Below are 21,035 nucleotides of genomic sequence, written 5' to 3' on the forward strand. Positions count from 1 at the left end.
ACTACTACTGATCTGGGGTCATTTCATAGTGCACTACTACTGATCTGGGGTCATTTCATAGTGCACTACTACTGATCTGGGGTCATTTCATACGTAGTGCACTACTACTGATCTGGGGTCATTTCATAGTGCCCTACTACTGATCTGGGGTCATTTCATAGTGCACTACTACTGATCTGGGGTCATTTCATAAGTGCTACTACTGATCTGGGGTCATTTCTAGGGCACTACTACTGATCTGGGGTCATTTCATAGTGCACTACTACTGATCTGGGGTCATTTCATAGTGCACTACTACTGATCTGGGGTCATTTCATAGTGCACTACCTGATCAGGGGGGTCATGTAATTAGTGGTCCTTCTAGCTACTGATCATGGCGCTTTTGTAACGCCAGGGTAGTGGGTTCGATCATTACCCTGGGGACCACCCTACTGAATGGGGTATGCACACATGATTGTAAGTACTACTTTGGATAAAAGCGTCTGCTAAAGGCATATATTATTATTATATTAATTATTAATCTTTTGTCACTTATTTTGTAAAGTGTTGCGAGTTTAAATAGTTGTGTTTTGGTTTGTATTCAGGCCGTGGGACGTGACGAAGATGAAGAGCGAGACGGCGGCGGCGGCGGTGAAGCAGATGAACCCGTCCATCCGGATCACGGGACACCAGAACCGCGTCGGGCCCGACACCGAGCGGGTCTACGATGACGACTTCTTCGAGAGCCTCCACGGAGTCGCCAACGCTCTGGACAACGTCGACGCACGTAAGACTTCCTGTTGCTGTGTGTAACGTACGGAGGTAGAACCTAGACTTCCTGTTGCTGTGTGTAACGTACGGAGGTAGAACCTAGACTTCCTGTTGCTATGTGTAACGTACGGAGGTAGAACCTAGACTTCCTGTTGCTGTGTGTAACGTACGGAGGTAGAACCTAGACTTCCTGTTGCTGTGTGTAACGTACGGAGGTAGAACCTAGACTTCCTGTTGCTGTGTGTAACGTACGGAGGTAGAACCTAGACTTCCTGTTGCTGTGTGTAACGTACGGAGGTAGAACCTAGACTTCCTGTTGCTGTGTGTAACGTACGGAGGTAGAACATAGACTTCCTGTTGCTGTTTACATGGTAAAACAGGGTGATATATTTCTGGGGTTTACATGGTAAACAGGGTGATATATTTCTGGGGTTTACATGGTAAAACAGGGTGATATATTTCTGGGGTTTACATGGTAAAACAGGGTGATATATTTCTGGGGTTTACATGGTAAAACAGGGTGATATATTTCTGGGGGTTTACATGGTAAAACAGGGTGATATATTTCTGGGGTTTACATGGTAAAACAGGGTGATATATTTCTGGGGTTTACATGGTAAAACAGGGTGATATATTTCTGGGGTTTACATGGTAAAACAGGGTGATATATTTCTGGGGTTAACATGGTAAAACAGGGTGATATATTTCTGGGGTTAACATGGTAAAACAGGGTGATATATTTCTGGGGGTTTACATGGTAAAATAGGGTGATATACTTCTGGGGGTTTACATGGTAAAACAGGGTGATATATTTCTGGGGGTTTACATGGTAAAACAGGGTGATATATTTCTGGGGGTTAACATGGTAAAACAGGGTGATATATTTCTGGGGGTTAACATGGTAAAATAGGGTGATATATTTCTGGGGTTTACATGGTAAAATAGGGTGATATATTTCTGGGGGTTAACATGGTAAATCCGTTTTACGTGTCAAAAAAAGATAAATACGCTTTTTAATTCGACACGTCAAATCACACAATTCTATTATAGAATATTGTGTGTGATGAATTGGCACGTGCAAGACAAGCGCCACTACAACTATCAGTAGCACTGTCGAAGCTGTACAAAAAAAGTCTGCAAACGAGCACACACCGGCCACGAACGACGTGTTTACAATACCGCAATGGTAATAAGGCATTATTTGTTTGACCGCAACTTCTGGGGTAGCTAGCTTTAGCTTGGTTGCTAGCTTTAGCTTGCTAGCTTTAGCTTGGTAGCTAGCTTTAGCTTGGTAGCTTTAGCTTGGTAGCTAGCTTTAGCTTGGTTGCTAGCTTTAGCTTGGTTGCTAGCTTTAGCTTGGTTGCTAGCTTTAGCTTGGTAGCTAGCTTTAGCTTGCTAGCTAGCTTTAGCTTGGTTGCTAGCTTTAGCTTGGTTGCTAGCTTTAGCTTGGTTGCTAGCTAGCACCAATACAACCAGCCTGAAAACAATGACCAGTACAAACTGCAGTCATTTCGTTACCCTTAACAATGGTTTAGGAATCCTTGTGAGTATTAGCTCGGTTGCCACTTGTTGTTCAACTATTGACATTGAACTTCAGTTAGTATAGCTAGCCAGCTACTTAACCCTGTTGCCCAAAGCTAACGTTATAAACAGCCAGCTACTTAACCCTGTTGCCCAAAGCTAACGTTATAAACAGCCAGCTACTTAACCCTGTTGCCCAAAGCTAACGTTATAAACAGCCAGCTACTTAACCCTGTTGCCCAAAGCTAACGTTATAAACAGCCAGCTACTTAACCCTGTTGCCCAAAGCTAACGTTATAAACAGCCAGCTACTAACCCTGTTGCCCAAAGCTAACGTTATACTTAACAAAGTTGCCCAAAGCTAACGTTATAAACAGCCAGCTACTTAACCCTGTTGCCCAAAGCTAACGTTATAAGCAGCCAGCCTTAACCCTGTTGCCCAAAGCTAACGTTATAAGGAGCCAGCTAGCTTCATCTGGCTAGTGAGGCTCGACCGGACCGGGTTATGTGTTGTGCAGCCACAATAAGAATCAATAGTGGAATTTGTGGTTTTCCGTCCAAATAAAATACCTCTTTGAAAGTGACCCAGAAGGTTACAATTGATGGAATCGTGTCATATTTAGACTAGATAATGTCACACAAGGTTGGAATGTGAAGCAATGAAATGGGGTTTCAGTCTACTCAATGTCCAAGATATGCTTTTCCAACGTCCTCGTCAGGTATCTGACTCCGAAACATCCACGCAGTATTGTTTTTCCTCGGGGATAGTGTTCGATACACATCGTTTGACAATAAATACGGCTCCATTCAGTTGTTTCAGGGTCCGGTAATGTTCTCTGGGTGTCACTGAGTAAGTAGACTGATGCCCATTGTTATTGATCCACAATCCATAGGTAAGGCTGTACAGTGAAATAAGGACGCCCCACAATGCAGTTCTAAAGTCTAATACATCCAGTGTGATTTCAACAGCTTTTTGTCAAATTAACAAATGATTGTCTTTTTTTTTTTAATTATTTTTTATAACATTCCAACCTCGTTTATCATGATCTATTTAATTTTTAATTATGGGAATATTATATTTGTATTCATTTGCATCACTGTCAAATACATACTTTTTATTTAGAAAGCTAACCAGCAAAGTCCACTATTGTGGCTAATCCTTATTGTGGCTAGCTTCACATAGATGGGTCCGACCATCATGAATCAAATAAGAACTGTCTTATAAATTAGGGTTATTTTAGATGATGACACCTAGCTATATAGGTACTGAAACAGATGTTGTTTTGCTGTGTTTTTGGGGAAGCACATTGTTTTTGTCTCCGTGAGTTAGCTAGCTTTTTATTTTATGACCAGCACTGTGGGTGAGCGAGACAACTTTACCAGCATCATAGCAGACATATCGATGAATCGTTGTGACATATGAAATACGAGTGACGCTGTAATCAATGTGTAATAACTACGTTAAAAAATGACCTGTAACTTCTTCTTTAAGAGGCTCCTCTGTCCTCCACTCGTTACCTGTATTAATGGCACCTGTTTGAACTTGTTATCAGTATAGCAGACGTATCGATGAATCCCCTGTGACATATGAAATACGAGTGACGCTGTAATCGATGTGTAATAACTACGTAAAAAAATGACCTGTAACTTCTTCTTTAAGAGGCTCCTCTGTCCTCCACTCGTTACCTGTATTAATGGCACCTGCCACGCGTTAAATGTATTTTGTGACGTGCCGTCATATTCAAGTCCTGATTGGTCAACAAGCTTATTTGACACTCGAGGTGTTATTTTGATGTTTTATCTCTTTTTGACCCAAACGGCGTTCCATAGAAATGAGACCCGTGTTGATGTTTTATCTCTTTTTGACCCAAATGGCGTTCCATAGAAATGAGACCCGTGTTGATGTTTTATCTCTTTTTGACCCAAATGGCGTTCCATAGAAATGAGACCCGTGTTGATGTTTTATCTCTTTTTGACCCAAATGGCGTTCCATAGAAATGAGACCCGTGTTGATGTTTTATCTCTTTTTGACCCAAATGGCGTTCCATAGAAATGAGACCCGTGTTGATGTTTTATCTCTTTTTGACCCAAATGGCGTTCCATAGAAATGAGACCCGTGTTGATGTTTTATCTCTTTTTGACCCAAACGGCGTTCCATAGAAATGAGACCTGTGTTGATGTTTTATCTCTTTTTGACCCAAATGGCGTTCCATAGAAATGAGACCCGTGTTGATGTTTTATCTCTTTTTGACCCAAATGGCGTTCCATAGAAATGAGACCCGTGTTGATGTTTTATCTCTTTTTGACCCAAATGGCGTTCCATAGAAATGAGACCCGTGTTGATGTTTTATCTCTTTTTGACCCAAATGGCGTTCCATAGAAATGAGACCTGTGTTGGTGTTTTATCTCTTTTTGACCCAAACGGCGTTCCATAGAAATGAGACCCGTGTTGATGTTTTATCTCTTTTTGACCCAAATGGCGTTCCATAGAAATGAGACCCGTGTTGATGTTTTATCTCTTTTTGACCCAAATGGCGTTCCATAGAAATGAGACCTGTGTTGCTGTTTTATCTCTTTTTGACCCAAATGGCATTCCATAGAAATGAGACCTGTGTTGCTGTTTTATCTCTTTTTGACCCAAATGGCGTTCCATAGAAATGAGACCTGTGTTGCTGTTTTATCTCTTTTTGACCCAAATGGCGTTCCATAGAAATGAGACCCGTGTTGATGTTTTATCTCTTTTTGACCCAAATGGCGTTCCATAGAAATGAGACCTGTGTTGCTGTTTTATCTCTTTTTGACCCAAATGGCGTTCCATAGAAATGAGACCCGTGTTGATGTTTTATCTCTTTTTGACCCAAATGGCGTTCCATAGAAATGAGACCCGTGTTGATGTTTTATCTCTTTTTGACCGAAATGGCGTTCCATAGAAATGAGACCCGTGTTGCTGTTTTATCTCTTTTTGACCCAAACGGCGTTCCATAGAAATGAGACCCGTGTTGATGTTCTACAGCCTAATGCCTGCTACAGTATTAGTGAATGTGCATTATGCATTAGGTTCTGGGGACATTTTATAACGACGACAAAAAAAGGGCATTTGTATAAACAGAATTAAAAACAAGATCAGTGATTATTTCAAATAAATCAGGTTAAACTATTTTTAATAAAATAATTTGATCAGTGTGTTTTATGGTTGTGGAAATCTTATATTTGTCTTGAGGTTCACAAGCCCTGAATTTATTCAATTATCGCTGACTGTTTTAAATGCAGGGTTTATTTTTTAATTGTACAACAAACCTTTTTTTAGAGAAGAAAAATAAATATATATATATATATATCATGAATAGGACACATGTCAGATTTCCTTCTGGTTTACGGAGATTATGTACCAAAAATGGCTCATTTTTGAGTTGACTGATGTTACAGGGCCATACTGTTAGTGTGTCATATTGTCTGTCCTGTAGGTATGTATATGGACCGGAGGTGTGTCTACTACAGGAAGCCCCTGTTAGTCATATTGTCTGTCCTGTAGGTATGTATATGGACCGGAGGTGTGTTTACTACAGGAAGCCCCTGTTAGTCATATTGTCTGTCCTGTAGGTATGTATATGGACCGGAGGTGTGTCTACTACAGGAAGCCCCTGTTAGTCATATTGTCTGTCCTGTAGGTATGTATATGGACCGGAGGTGTGTCTACTACAGGAAGCCCCTGTTAGTCATATTGTCTGTCCTGTAGGTATGTATATGGACCGGAGGTGTGTCTACTACAGGAAGCCCCTGTTAGTCATATTGTCTGTCCTGTAGGTATGTATATGGACCGGAGGTGTGTCTACTACAGGAAGCCCCTGTTAGTCATATTGTCTGTCCTGTAGGTATGTATACGGACCGGAGGTGTGTCTACTACAGGAAGCCCCTGTTAGTCATATTGTCTGTCCTGTCGGTATGTATATGGACCGGAGGTGTGTCTACTACAGGAAGCCCCTGTTAGTCATATTGTCTGTCCTGTAGGTATGTATATGGACCGGAGGTGTCTACTACAGGAAGCCCCTGTTAGAGTGTCATATTGTCTGTCCTGTAGGTATGTATACGGACCGGAGGTGTGTCTACTACAGGAAGCCCCTGTTAGTCATATTGTCTGTCCTGTAGGTATGTATATGGACCGGAGGTGTGTCTACTACAGGAAGCCCCTGTTAGTCATATTGTCTGTCCTGTAGGTATGTATACGGACCGGAGGTGTGTCTACTACAGGAAGCCCCTGTTAGTCATATTGTCTGTCCTGTAGGTATGTATATGGACCGGAGGTGTGTCTACTACAGGAAGCCCCTGTTAGTCATATTGTCTGTCCTGTAGGTATGTATATGGACCGGAGGTGTGTCTACTACAGGAAGCCCCTGTTAGTCATATTGTCTGTCCTGTCGGTATGTATATGGACCGGAGGTGTGTCTACTACAGGAAGCCCCTGTTAGTCATATTGTCTGTCCTGTAGGTATGTATATGGACCGGAGGTGTGTCTACTACAGGAAGCCCCTGTTAGTCATATTGTCTGTCCTGTAGGTATGTATATGGACCGGAGGTGTGTCTACTACAGGAAGCCCCTGTTAGTCATATTGTCTGTCCTGTAGGTATGTATATGGACCGGAGGTGTGTCTACTACAGGAAGCCCCTGTTAGTCATATTGTCTGTCCTGTAGGTATGTATATGGACCGGAGGTGTGTCTACTACAGGAAGCCCCTGTTAGAGTCCGGGACTCTGGGCACCAAGGAAACGTTCAGGTGGTCATCCCCTTCCTGACAGAGTCATACAGCTCCTCCCAGGACCCCCGGAGAAGTCCATCCCCATCTGCACGCTGAAGAACTTCCCCAACGCCATCGAACACACCCTGCAGGTAACACACACCCTGCAGGTAACACACACCCTGCAGGTAACACACACCCTGCAGGTAACACACACCCTGCAGGTAACACACACCCTGCAGGTAACACACACCCTGCAGGTAACACACACCCTGCAGGTAACACACACCCTGCAGGTAACACACACACCCTGCAGGTAACACACACACCCTGCAGGTAACACACACACACACAACCTGCAGGTAACACACACACCCTGCAGGTAACACACACACCCTGCAGGTAACACACACACACACAACCTGCAGGTAACACACACACACACACCCTGCAGGTAACACACACACACACAACCTGCAGGTAACACACACACTCTGCAGCACAATACAGGAGCAGAGTACCTGTCCATTGTCCCATAGCAGTTTGAGTGACTCGAGCAAAGCAGCATATTTTGTAATCAGACCTGGGATTCAAACCGGCCACGCTCCATCCTTCTCTAACCTGGGGGACTGACGTCCTCTATATGCAGTGTGTGTGGTAACTCTCTCATCTCTCTCCCTCGTCTCTCTCCCTCATCTCTCTCCCTCGTCTCTCTCCCTCGTCTCTCTCCCTCATCTCTCTCCCTCGTCTCTCTCCCTCGTCTCTCTCCCTCGTCTCTCTCCCTCGTCTCTCTCCCTCGTCTCTCTCTCTCATCTCTCTCCCTCGTCTCTCTCTCCTCGTCTCTCTCCTCGTCTCTCTCCCTCGTCTCTCTCCTCGTCTCTCTCCTCGTCTCTCTCTCTCGTCTCTCTCTCGTCTCTCTCTCGTCTCTCCCTCGTCTCTCTCCTCGTCTCTCTCCTCGTCTCTCTCCTCGTCTCTCTCCTCGTCTCTCTCCCTCGTCTCTCTCCCTCGTTCTCTCTCCCCTCGTCTCTCTCCTCGTCTCTCTCCTCGTCTCTCTCCCTCGTCTCTCTCCCTCGTCTCTCTCCTCGTCTCTCTCCCTCGTCTCTCTCCCTCGTCTCTCTCCCTCGTCTCTCTCCCTCGTCTCTCTCCCTCGTCTCTCTCCCTCGTCTCTCTCCCTCGTCTCTCCCTCGTCTCTCTCCCTCGTCTCTCTCCCTCGTCTCTCTCCCTCGTCTCTCTCCCTCGTCTCTCTCCCTCGTCTCTCTCTCGTCATCTCTCTCCTCGTCTCTCTCCCTCGTCTCTCTCCCTCGTCTCTCTCCCTCGTCTCTCTCCTCGTCTCTCTCCTCGTCTCTCTCCCTCGTCTCTCTCTCTCGTCTCTCTCCCTCGTCTCTCTCCCTCGTCTCTCTCCCTCGTCTCTCTCCCTCGTCTCTCTCCCTTGTCTCCAGTGGGCCCGGGATGAGTTTGAGGGTCTCTTTAAACAGCCATCGGAGAATGCCATGCAGTACCTCACGTAAGTCCACCAATTTAGCATGTTTCAACATTTTACCTGCTGTGGTTTGTGTTTATCTACCTTTTTCAGTTTGAATGAAGACTGATGTTCTCTTCATGTCAAATCACGAGCTGACAACCCCGTTGCCCTTTTTTAGGGGATCGATTGAGACATGCCCAGTAGTTGTTCAAAGAGAAATGCATCAGTTCTATAAACGTTTTCCCAATGAACTCCGTCTCTCTGTGGCGTCTGAAACAATTTTTTTTTAAAGTTGTCGTAGTCTCGTGGTTCTGATACTCGACCCAGATAGGAGGAGGTGTTGGAGGTCGTCTGGACCCGTTTAGTATCGACTGTGTTGCTGTTTCCTGACCTAGTGATGCTAAGTTCCTGGAGAGGACCCTGAAGCTGCCTGGAGCCCAGCCTCTCGAGGTGTTGGAGGCCGTCTATAAGAGCCTGGTGACGGACTGCCCTCACAGCTGGGCCGACTGTGTCACCTGGGCTCGCCACCACTGGCAGTGCCAGTACAGCAACAACATCTGTCAACTACTGCACAACTTCCCCCCAGAACAGGTACATGGAGCACTGTTACACACACACACACACACACACACACACACACACACACACACACACACACACACACACACACACTGTTACACACACACACACACACTGTTACACACACACACACACACACACACTGTTACACACACACACACACACACTGTTACACACACACACACACACACACACTGTTACACACACACACACACACACACACACACACACACACACACTGTTACACACACACACACACACACACACACACACACACACACACACACACACACACACACACACACACACACACTGTTACACACACACACATACACATACTGTTGTTGAAATGTGGTTTTGTTGTACTGATATCAATGCTCTTCTCTCAGCTGACCAGCTCTGGCGCCCCCTTCTGGTCCGGTCCAAAGAGATGTCCTCACCCTCTAGAGTTCAGTACCAGCAACGTGAGTCCTTTACCCCCCCTGTCCCCTGTCTCCCCCTGTCCCCGTCTCCCCCTGTCCCCGTCTCCCCCTGTCCCCGTGTCTCCCCCTGTCCCCGTGTCTCCCCCTGTCCCCGTGTCTCCCCCGTGTCCCCCCTGTCCCCGTCTCCCCCTGTCCCGTGTCCCCCCTGTCCCCGTCTCCCCCTGTCCCCGTCTCCCCCCCCCTGTCCCCGTGTCTCCCCCCTGTCCCGTGTCTCCCCCCTGTCCCCGTGTCCCCCTGTCCACGGTTGGAGACTGTCTCCCTCTCTCTCTCTCTAGCACCTCCATATGGACTATGTGATGTCTCTCCCCCCTGTCCCCGTCTCCCCCCTGTCCCCGTGTCTCCCCCCTGTCCCCGTGTCCCCCTGTCCACGGTTGGAGACTGTCTCCTCTCTCTCTCTCTCTAGCACCTCCATATGGACTATGTGATGTCTCTCCCCCCTGTCCCCGTCTCCCCCTGTCCCCGTGTCTCCCCCTGTCCCCGTCTCCCCCTGTCCACGGTTGGAGACTGTCTCTCTCTCTCTCTCTCTAGCACCTCCATATGGACTATGTGATGTCTCTCCCCCTGTCCCCGTCTCCCCCTGTCCCCGTGTCTCCCCCTGTCCCCGTGTCCCCCCTGTCCACGGTTGGAGACTGTCTCCTCTCTCTCTCTAGCACCTCCATATGGACTATGTGATGTCTCTCCCCCTGTCCCCGTCTCCCCCTGTCCCCGTCTCCCCCTGTCCCCGTCTCCCCCCTGTCCCCGTCTCCCCCTGTCCCCGTCTCCCCCTGTCCCGTGTCCCCCCCGTCTCCCCTCTGTCCCCGTCCCGTCCCCGTGTCTCCCCGTGTCTCCCCCCGTGTCCCCCCCCGTGTCCCCCTGTCCACGGTTGGAGACTGTCTCCTCTCTCTCTCTCTCTCTAGCACCTCCATATGGACTATGTGATGTCTCTCCCCCTGTCCCCGTCTCCCCCTGTCCCCGTGTCTCCCCCTGTCCCCGTCTCCCCCCTGTCCACGGTTGGAGACTGTCTCCTCTCTCTCTCTCTCTAGCACCTCCATATGGACTATGTGATGTCTCTCCCCCTGTCCCCGTCTCCCCCCTGTCCCCGTGTCTCCCCCCTGTCCCTCCGTGTCCCCCTGTCCACGGTTGGAGACTGTCTCCTCTCTCTCTCTCTAGCACCTCCATATGGACTATGTGATGTCTCTCCCCCTGTCCCCGTCTCTCCCCCTGTCCCCGTCTCCCCCTGTCCCCGTCTCCCCCCTGTCCCCGTCTCCCCCTGTCCCCGTCTCCCCCTGTCCCCGTGTCCCCCCCGTCTCCCCTCTGTCCCCGTCCCGTCCCCGTGTCTCCCCCCCGTGTCTCCCCCCGTGTCCCCCTGTCCACGGTTGGAGACTGTCTCTCTCTCTCTCTCTAGCACCTCCATATGGACTATGTGATGTCAGGAGCCAACTGTCCCCGTGTCTCCCCCTGTCCCCGTCTCCCCCCTGTCCCCGTGTCCCCCGTGTCCCCCCTGTCCCCGTGTCTCCCCGTGTCCCCCCTGTCCCCGTCTCTCCCCCTGTCCCCGTGTCCCCCTGTCCACGGTTGGAGACTGTCTCCTCTCTCTCTCTCTCTAGCACCTCCATATGGACTATGTGATGTCAGGAGCCAACTTGTTTGCCCAGTCGTACGGCATGCAGGGCTCTACCGACCGTGTCGGCGTGGCTAAGATCCTGGACAGCCTATCGGTGCCCACCTTCGTCCCCAGGTCAGGGGTCAAGATCCACGTCTCCGACCAGGAGCTGCAGAGCGCTAACGCCAACGTCGGTGAGGATGGGATTGATTTGGGGGTCTAGTGATGTAGAAACACAATGGGGTCTAGTGACAGTCAACCTCCTACCTGTAGGGATGTCTACACAGTAGTTGAAGGGGAACGAGCCCGTTGGAGCGCAGGCGTGAGGTGTCCTCAGAAATGGTTTCTAACTCTGTTTGCTGCTGAATGAAGTTGTGTCCCAAGGCTTGAATGAGAAACGTCCAGGTTCCTTTCTGACTGAAGACGGTTGTTTGTTTCGTCCTAAGAGGGAATAATAACCACGGACTGTTATGTGTTAGGAAGACGGCTCCCATCTGAGATGACCCTACTACATATCTCATTGGGCACTTTCCTTGTCTGTAAACCAATCGACACGGTCTGTGTAGGACTAACCTTCCTATGTTTTGTGTCTGTCTGCGTGGTGCGTGTGTGTCTGTCTGCGTGGTGTGCGTCTGCGTGGTGTGTGTCTGCATGGTGTGGTGTGTGTGTGTGTGTGTGTCTGTCTGCGTGGTGTGTGTGTGTCTGTCTGCGTGGTGCGTGTGTGTCTGTCTGTGTGGTGCGTGTCTGTGTGGTGCGTGTCTGTGTGGTGCGTGTCTGTGTGGTGTGTCTGTCTGCATGGTGCGTGTCGTGTGTGTGTGTGTGTGTGTGTGTGTGTGTGTCTGTCTGCGTGGTGTGTCTGTCTGCGTGGTGTGTCTGTCTGCATGGTGTGTGTGTGTGTGTGTGTTTGTCTGTCTGCGTGGTGTGTGTCTGCGTGGTGTGGTGTGTGTCTGCGTGGTGTGGTGTGTGTCTGCGTGGTGTGGTGTGTGTCTGCGTGGTGTGTGTGTGTGTGTGTGTGTGTGTGTGTGTGTGTGCGTGTGTGTGTGTCTGCGTGGTGTGTGTGTGTCTGTCGTGGTGTGTGTGTGTGTCTGTCTGCGTGGTGTGTGTGTGTGTCTGTCTGCGTGGTGTGTGTGTGTGTCTGTCGTGCGTGTGTGTCTGTGTGTGTGTGTGTGTCTGCGTGGTGTGTGTGTGTGTCTGCGTGGTGTGTCTGTGTGTCCGGTGTGTGCTGTCTGTGGTGTGTGTGTCTGTCTGCGTGGTGTGTGTGTGTGTCTGTCTGCGTGTGTGTGTGTGTGTGTCTGTCTGCGTGGTGTGTGTGTGTCTGTCTGTCGTGTGGTGTGTGTGTCTGTCTGCGTGGTGTGTGTGTCTGTCTGCGTGGTGTGTGTGTCTGTCTGCGTGGTGTGTGTGTGTGTGCGTGGTGTGTGTGTGTGTGTGTCTGTCTGCGTGGTGTGTGTGTGTGTCTGTCTGCGTGGTGTGTGTGTGTGTCTGTCTGCGTGGTGTGTGTGTGTGTGTCTGTCTGCGTGTGTGTGTGTGTGTCTGTCTGCGTGGCGTGTGCGTGTGTGTCTGTCTGCGTGGTGTGTGTGTGTGTCTGTCTGCGTGGTGCGTGTGTGTCTGTCTTGTGTGTGTGTGTGTCTGTCTGCGTGTGTGTCTGTGTGTGTGTGTGTCTGTCTGCGTGGTGTGTGTGTGTGTGTCTGCGTGGTGTGTGTGTGTGTGTGTGTGTGTCTGCGTGGTGTGTGTGTGTGTGTCTGCGTGGTGCGTGTGTGTGTGTGTCTGTCTGTCTGTCTGCGTGTGTGTGTGTGTCTGTCTGCGTGGTGTGTGTGTGTGTGTCTGTCTGCGTGTGTGTGTGTGTGTCTGTGTGGTGTGTGTGTGTGTGTGTGTCTGTCTGCGTGGTGTGTGTGTGTGTCTGTGTGTGTGTGTCTGCGTGGTGTGTGTGTGTGTCTGTGTGTGTGTCTGTCTGCGTGTGTGTGTGTGTGTCTGCGTGGTGTGTGTGTCTGCGTGGTGTGTGTGTCTGCGTGGTGTGTGTGTCTGCGTGGTGTGTGTGTGTGTGTGTGTGTCTGCGTGTAGATGACAACAGGCTGGAGGAACTGAAGACTCTGCTGCCTGGACCTGAAGCTTCTTCTCATTTTAAACTCACTGCCATCGACTTTGAGAAGGTACAGATCCCCCTCCCTTTACTCTACTCTCTCTACCCCCCTCCCTTTACTCTACTCTCTCTACCCCCCTCCCTTTACTCTACTCTCTCTACCCCCCTCCCTTTACTCTACTCTCTCTACCCTCCTCCCTTTACTCTACTCTCTCTACCCTCCTCCCTTTACTCTACTCTCTCTACCCCCCTCCCTTTACTCTACTCTCTCTACCCCCCTCCCTTTACTCTACTCTCTCTACCCCCCTCCCTTTACTCTACTCTCTCTACCCCCTCCTTTTACTCTACTTTCTACCCCCCTCCCTTTACTCTACTTTCTACCCTCCTCCTTTACTCTACTCTCTCTACCCCTCCCTTTACTCTACTCTCTCTACCCTCCTCCCTTTACTCTACTCTCTCTACCCTCCTCCCTTTACTCTACTCTCTCTACCCCCCCCTTTACTCTACTCTCTCTACCCCCCTCCCTTTACTCTACTCTCTCTACCCCCCTCCCTTTACTCTACTCTCTCTACCCCCTCCCTTTACTCTACTCTCTCTACCCTCCTCCCTTTACTCTACTCTCTCTACCCCCCTCCCTTTACTCTACTCTCTCTACCCTCCTCCCTTTACTTACTACTCTCTACCCCACTCCTTTACTCTACTCTCTACCCCCTCCTTTACTCTACTCTCTCTACCCCCTCCCTTTACTCTACTTCTCTACTACCCCTCCCTTTACTCTACTCTCTCTACCCCTCCCTTTACTCGACTCTCTCTACCCCTCTCCTTTACTCTACTCTCTCTACCCCCTCCCTTTACTCTACTCTCTCTACCCCCTCCCCTTTACTCTACTTCTCTACCCCCTCCTTTTCTCTACTCTTCTACCCCCTCCCTTTACTCTACTCTCTCTACCCTCCTCCCTTTACTCTACTCTCTACCCTCCTCCTTTACTCTACTCTCTCTACCCCTCCCTTTACTCTACTCTCTCTACCCCTCCCTTTACTCTACTTTCTGCCCCCTCCCTATACACTACACTCTCTACCCCCCTCCTTTACTCTACTCTCTCTACCCTCCGTTACTCTACCCTCCGTTACTCTACCCTCCGTTACTCTACCCTCGTTTACTCTACCCTCCTTTTTCTCCCTTTACTCTACTCCTTTACTCTACTCTCCTTTACTCTACTCTCCCTTTACTCTACTCTCCCTTTACTCTACTCTCCCTTTACTCTACTCTCCTTTACTCTACTCTCCTTTACTCTACTCTCCTTTACTCTACTCTCCCTTTACTCTACTCTCCCTTTACTCTACTCTCCCTTTACTCTACTCTCCTTCTCTACTCTACTCTCCCTTTACTCTACTCTACTCTCCTTTACTCTACTCTCCTTTACTCTACTCTCCCTTTACTCTACTCTCCTTTACTCTACCCTCCTTTACTCTACTCTCCTTTACTCTACTCTCCTTTACTCTACTCTCCTTTACTCTACCCTCCTTTACTCTACCCTCCTTTACTCTACCCTCCTTTACTCTACCCTACCCTCCTTTACTCTACTCTACCCTCCTTTACTCTACTCTACCCTCCTTTACTCTACCCTCCTTTACTCTACCCTACCCTCCTTTACTCTACCCTCCTCTACTCTTCCTTTACTCTACCCTCCTTTACTCTTCCTTTACTCTACCCTCCTTTACTCTACCCTCCCTTTACTCTACTCTCCCTTTACTCTACTCTTCCTTTACTCTACTCTCCTTTTACCCTACCCTCCTTTACTCTACCCTCCTCTACTCTTCCTTTACTCTACCCTCCTTTACTCTTCCTTTACTCTACCCTCCTTTACTCTACCCTCCCTTTACTCTACTCTCCCTTTACTCTACTCTCCCTTTACTCTACTCTCCCTTTCCTCTTCCCTCCCTTTACTCTACCCTCCTTTACTCTACTCTACCCTCCTTTACTCTACCCTCCTTTACTCTACTCTCCTTTACTCTACCCTCCTTTACTCTTCCCTACCCTCCTTTACTCTACTCTCTGCCCCCTCCCTATACACTACACTCTCTACCCCCTCCTTTACTACTCTCTCTACCCTCCGTTACTCTACCCTCCGTTACTCTACCCTCCGTTACTCTACCCTCCGTTACTCTACCCTCCTTTACTCTACCCTCCTTTACTCTACCCTCCTTTTCTCTCCCTTTACTCTACTCTCCTTTACTCTACTCTCCCTTTACTCTACTCTCCCTTTACTCTACTCTCCCTTTACTCTACTCTCCCTTTACTCTACTCTCCCTTTACTCTACTCTCCTTTACTCTCCTTTACTCTACCCTCCTTTACTCTACCCTCTCTTCTACCCTCCTTTACTCTACTCTACCCTCCTTTACTCTACTCTCCTTTACTCTACCCTCCTTTACTCTACCCTCCTTTACTCTACCCTACCTTACTCTACCCTACTCTCCTTTACCTACCCTCCTTTAGTCTACCCTACCCTCCTTTACTCTACCCTACCCTCCTTTACTCTACCCTACCCTCCTTTACTCTACTCTACCCTCCTTTACTCTACTCTACTCTTTACTCCCCTCCCTTTACTACTCTCCATTTTTACTCTACCCCCTTTACTCTTCCTCCCTTTACTCTTCCCTCTTACTCTACTCTACCCTCCTTTACTCTACTCTCATTTACTCTACTCTCCTTTACTCTACCCTCCTTTACTCTTCCCTACCCTCCTTTACTCTACTCTACCCTCCTTTACTCTACTCTACCCTCCTTTACTCTACTCTCCTTTACTCTACTCTCCTTTACTCTACTCCTTTACTCTACCCTCCTTTACTCTACTCTCCTTTACTCTATTCCTCCTTTACTCTACTCTCCCTTTACTCTATCTCCCTTTACTCTACTTCCTTTACTTCTACTTTTTACTCTACTCTCTCTTTATCTACTCTCCTTTACTCTACTTTCCCTTTACTCTACTCTCCTTTACTCTACCCTCCTTTACTCTACTTCTCCCTTTACTCTACTCTCCCTTTACTCTTCCCTCCTCCTCTACTCTACCCTCCTTTACTCTACCCTCCTTTACTCTACCCTCCTTTACTCTTTTCTCCTTTACTCTATTTTTCTCCTTACTCTACTCCCTTTACTCTACTCTCCTTTACTCTACTCTCCTTTACTCTACTCTCCCTTTACTCTTCCCTCCTTTACTCTACTTACCCTTTACTCTACCCTCCTTTACTCTACCCTCCTTTACTCTACCCTCCTTTACTCTACCCTCCTTTAGTCTACCCTACCCTCCTTTACTCTACCCTCCTTTACTCTACCTCCTTTTACTCTTCCCTACCCTCCTTTACTCTCTACCCTACCCTCCTTTACTCCACTCTACCCTCCTTTACTCCACTCTACCCTCCTTTTCCACTCTACCCTCCTTTACTCCACTCTACCCTCCTTACTCCACTCTACCCTCCTTTACGCTACCCTCCTTTACTCTACCCTCCTTTACTCTACCCTCCTTTACTCTACCCTACCCTCCTTTACTCTACCCTACCCTCCTTTACTCTACCCTACCCTCCTTTACTCTACCCTACCCTCCTTTACTCTACCCTATCTGCCCTCCTTTACTCTACCCTACCCCTCCTTTACTCTACCCTACCCTCCTTTACTCTGCCCTACCCTCCTTTACTCTACCCTACCCTCCTTTACTCTACTCTACCCTCCTTTACTCTACTCTACCCTCCTTTACTCTACTCTACCCTCCTTTACTCTACTCTACTCTACCCTCCTTTACTCTACTCTACCCTCCTTTACTCTACTCTACCCTCCTTTACTCTACCCTCCTTTACTCTACCCTCCTTTACTCTACCCTACCCTCCTTTACTCTACCCTACCCTCCTTTACTCTACCCTACCCTCCTTTACTCTACCCTACCCTCCTTTACTCTACTCTACCCTCCTTTACTCTACCCTACCCTCCTTTACTCTACCCTACCCTCCTTTACTCTACCCTACCCTCCTTTACTCTACCCTACCCTCCTTTACTCTACCCTACCCTCCTTTACTCTACTCTACCCTCCTTTTCTACTCTACCCTCCTTTACTCTACCCTACCCTCCTTTACTCTACCCTACCTCCTTTACTCTACCCTCCTTTACTCTACCCTCCTTTACTCTACCCTCCCTTTTACTCTGCCCTCTTTTACTCTACTCTCCCTTTACTCTACTCTCCCTTTACTCTCTCTCCCTTTACTCTACTCTCCTTTACTCTACTCTCCCTTTACTCTACTCTCCCTTTACTCTTACCCTCCTTTACTCTACTCTACCCTCCTTTACTCTACCCCTCCTTTACTCTCCCCCTTTACTCTACTCTCCTTTACTCTACTCTCTTTACTCTGTCTCCTTTACTCTACCCTCCTTTACTCTATTTCTCCCTTTACTCTACTCTCTCCTTTACTCTACCTCCTTTACTCTACCTCCTTTACTCCCTCCTTTACTCTACTCTACCCTCCTGTACTCTACCCTACCTCCTTTACTCTACAGCCTTTACTCCCCCTCCTTTACTCTACTCCTTTAGTCTACCCTACTCCTTTACTCTACCCTCCTTTACTCTACTTTACTCTTCCCTACCCTCCTTTACTCTACCCTACCCTCCTTTACTCCACTCTACCCTCCTTTTACTCCACTCTACCTCCTCCTTTACTCCACTCTACCCTCCTTTACTCCACTCCCCTCCTTTACTCCACTCTACCCTCCTTTACTCCTTTACTCCAGACTTACTCTACCCTCCTTTACTCTACCCTACCCTCCTTTACTCTACCCTACCCTCCTTTACTCTACCCTACCCTCCTTTACTCTACCCTACCCTCCTTTACTCTACCCTACCCTCCTTTACTCTACCCTACCCTCCTTTACTCTACCCTACCCTCCTTTACTCTACTCCCCTTCCTCCTTTACTCTACCCTACCTCCTTTACTCTACTCTACCCTCCTTTACTTACTCTACCCTCCTTTTCTACTCTACCCTCCTTTACTCTTCCCTACCCTCCTTTACTCCACCTACCCTCCTTTACTCCACTCTACCCTCCTTTACTCCACTCTACCCTTTTTCTACATGCCTCCTACTCTACCCTCCTTTACTCTACCCCTACCCTCCTTTCTCTAACCTACCCTACCCTTTACTCTACCCTACCCTCCTTTACTCTATCCTCTACTCTCTCTACCCTCTACTCCTACCCTCCTTTACTCTACCCTACCCTCTTTACTCTCTACCCTCTTTACTCTACCCTAACACCTTTCGAGTCCTGTCTACCCTCCATCCTCAACCCTCCTTTTCCATTACCCTGTTTGATTAACCCTCCTTTTACTGTGTTCCTACCCTCCTGACCCTTCCCATGGACTTCATCTTTGGCTGCGTCTAACCCTCCTTTACTCAGAGAACTATCACATCTCCTCTACTCTACCCTCTCAGACACAAGGTGGGTGACTCTACACTCACTTTACTCTACCCTGCCCCTACTCTCCCACAGCCACCCTCTCTCCTCTCTCACCTACAGACACCAAGTCCTGTCAACCACATCCTCAACCCTTTCCATTTGTGTGTTTGATTAACTGTGTGACTGTGTTCCAGGATGATGACTCTAATTTCCACATGGACTTCATCGTGGCGGCGTCTAACCTACGAGCAGAGAACTATCACATTCCCCCTGCCGACAGACACAAGGTGGGTGAACACTCACACACTGACATGCCCCTACACACACAGCCAGTGATGTCACATTTCCACCAGACTTTTGACTTCAGATGCAGGCTTTTCTGTTTCCTCCGAAGGCCTGGAGCAAAACAAGCCCCAAGAAGGCTGTTCAGATGTCTATCTGACTCCTCCAGAAAGATCATTCTGCCATGGCAACCACCATATACTGTCTCTCTCTTCTCTCTCCCTCTCATATCCCTCTTTCCTCTATCACTTTTCCTTCAGATCTATTTCTCTCAATATCTAGACAGTATCTCTCTCGACAGGATCTTGTTTCGCAATTTCTTTCTCGTTCTTTTTCTTTCGCTTTCTTTCGAAAGTATCTTTCGCTTTTTTTCTTTTTCAGGATTTACTGTTTTTTCGCTTCTTTTAGACAGTTATCAATTTTCTTCGATCTCTTTTCCCTTTTTCGCTATCGCTCTCCTTTCGCCTGTTTTTCTTTTCGCTTCTCTCTTTCGCTTTCCTAGACAGGATCTACTTTTCATCAATATCTTTCGTTCTTTACTTTCATCAATATTTCTGTCTTTCTCTTGTTTCATCAATATCTAGACAGTATCAATCTTCTTCTCTGTTTCATCAATTCTTTCGATCAATTTTTAGGATCTTTGTTTCATCAATATCTTTCGTATCAATACCTTTTCGACAGGATCTACTGTTTTTCTATTTCTCTCTTTCTGTTTCATCTAGACAGTATCTTTCGCAGGATCTGTTTCTCTATTTCATGACCTCAATTCAATATGACATGACTCTTTGAATGACTCTAGAATCTCTCTCGCTCTTTCTCTTTCGCTCTTTCTCTCGCTCTTTCTCTCAGGATCTTTTCTCATTTCTCTCTTTCGCTCTCTTTCTCTATTTCTCTCTTTCGCTCTCTTTCTCTATTTCTCTCTTTCGCTCTCTTTCTCTCTCTTTCTCTCTCTTTCGCTCTCTCTTCTCTCCAGAGTAAGCTGATAGCTGGGAAGATCATTCCTGCGATAGCGACCACCACGTCGGCGGTCGTAGGTCTGGTCTGTCTGGAGCTCATCAAGATCGTTCAGGGACACAAGAAGGTGGAGTCGTTTAAGAACGGCTTCATGAACCTGGCGCTGCCGTTCTTCACCTTCTCCGAACCCATCTCTGCTCCCAGCCACAAGGTACAGAACCGGGGAGGCCTTCCCACCCCGTCACCCTGAACAAGACCAGATGACCCAATCATTTTCCCTCGGTGTGAACATTTTGTCTAGAACCTTCTAGTCCATGGGTTACTGTTGGATGAGTGTTAATCAATACCTAGACAGGATCTACCGTTTCATCAATATCTAGACAGGATCAATACCTAGACAGGATCTACTGTTTCATCAATACCTAGACAGGATCTACTGTTTCATCAATATCTAGACAGTATCAATACCTAGACAGGATCTACTGTTTCATCAATATCTAGACAGGATCAATACCTAGACAGGATCTACTGTTTCATCAATATCTAGACAGTATCAATACCTAGACAGGATCTACTGTTTCATCAATATCTAGACAGGATCAATACCTAGACAGGATCTACTGTTTCATCAATATCTAGACAGTATCAATACCTAGACAGGATCTACTGTTTCATCAATACCTAGACAGGATCTACTGTTTCATCAATATCTCATCAATACCTAGACAGGATCTACTGTTTCATCAATATCTAGACAGGATCAATACCTAGACAGGATCTACTGTTTCATCAATATCTAGACAGGATCTACTGTTTCATCAATATCTAGACAGGATCAATACCTAGACAGGATCTACTGTTTCATCTCTCTAGACAGTCTCAATACCTCCATCTACTGTTTCACAATATCTAGACAGATTGACTGGTCTCTGTGACAGGATCAATTTTGAGGTGAAGGGTCTGCAGGCCAATCAATATCTAGACAGTTCCTGGACTACTTCAATATCTGACTTTCTGTGCAGGTGGACTGTTTCCTCTTCCTCCAAGATCACCTGACAGGATCTACTGTTTCCTCAATCCTCCTGTCACCCAGGATCTCTGTTTCTTCAATCCTCAGGATCCTGTTTCATCTGCTGACAGGATCAATCCTCCTCCTGTCAGGATCTACTGTTTCATCAATC

General features: G+C 47.8%; 3 long non-coding RNA genes and 1 pseudogene across 8 annotated transcripts; 2 read left to right on the plus strand and 2 right to left on the minus strand.

The window, feature by feature from the left end:
- The window catches only part of LOC118378756 (ubiquitin-like modifier-activating enzyme 1), a 66,165-nt pseudogene that overhangs the window by 40,176 nt on the left and 4,954 nt on the right, over positions 1-21,035 (plus strand).
- LOC127913058 (uncharacterized) lies at positions 4,313-5,724 on the minus strand. Of its 5 annotated transcripts, none has more exons than XR_008084452.1 (5): positions 5,266-5,724; positions 4,991-5,045; positions 4,716-4,825; positions 4,496-4,660; positions 4,313-4,440 (listed from the first exon to the last, which is right to left on the minus strand). It is a non-coding gene; the product is annotated as an uncharacterized LOC127913058 (long non-coding RNA). The 5 variants fall into 5 exon arrangements; XR_008084454.1 differs by having other exon boundaries at positions 4,936-5,045; XR_008084450.1 differs by lacking the exon at positions 5,266-5,724 and adding an exon at positions 5,101-5,186.
- On the plus strand, positions 6,225-6,815 carry LOC127913059 (uncharacterized). Its single transcript, XR_008084455.1, has 3 exons — positions 6,225-6,279; positions 6,350-6,504; positions 6,641-6,815. It is a non-coding gene; the product is annotated as an uncharacterized LOC127913059 (long non-coding RNA).
- Positions 20,197-20,720, minus strand: LOC127913057 (uncharacterized). 2 transcript variants are annotated; one of them, XR_008084448.1, is made up of 3 exons: positions 20,576-20,720; positions 20,369-20,489; positions 20,197-20,322 (listed from the first exon to the last, which is right to left on the minus strand). It is a non-coding gene; the product is annotated as an uncharacterized LOC127913057 (long non-coding RNA). The 2 variants fall into 2 exon arrangements; XR_008084449.1 differs by having other exon boundaries at positions 20,369-20,506.

This window comes from Oncorhynchus keta, chromosome 28 (assembly GCF_023373465.1).
Source record: "Oncorhynchus keta strain PuntledgeMale-10-30-2019 chromosome 28, Oket_V2, whole genome shotgun sequence".
Taxonomy (NCBI): Eukaryota; Metazoa; Chordata; class Actinopteri; order Salmoniformes; family Salmonidae; genus Oncorhynchus; species Oncorhynchus keta.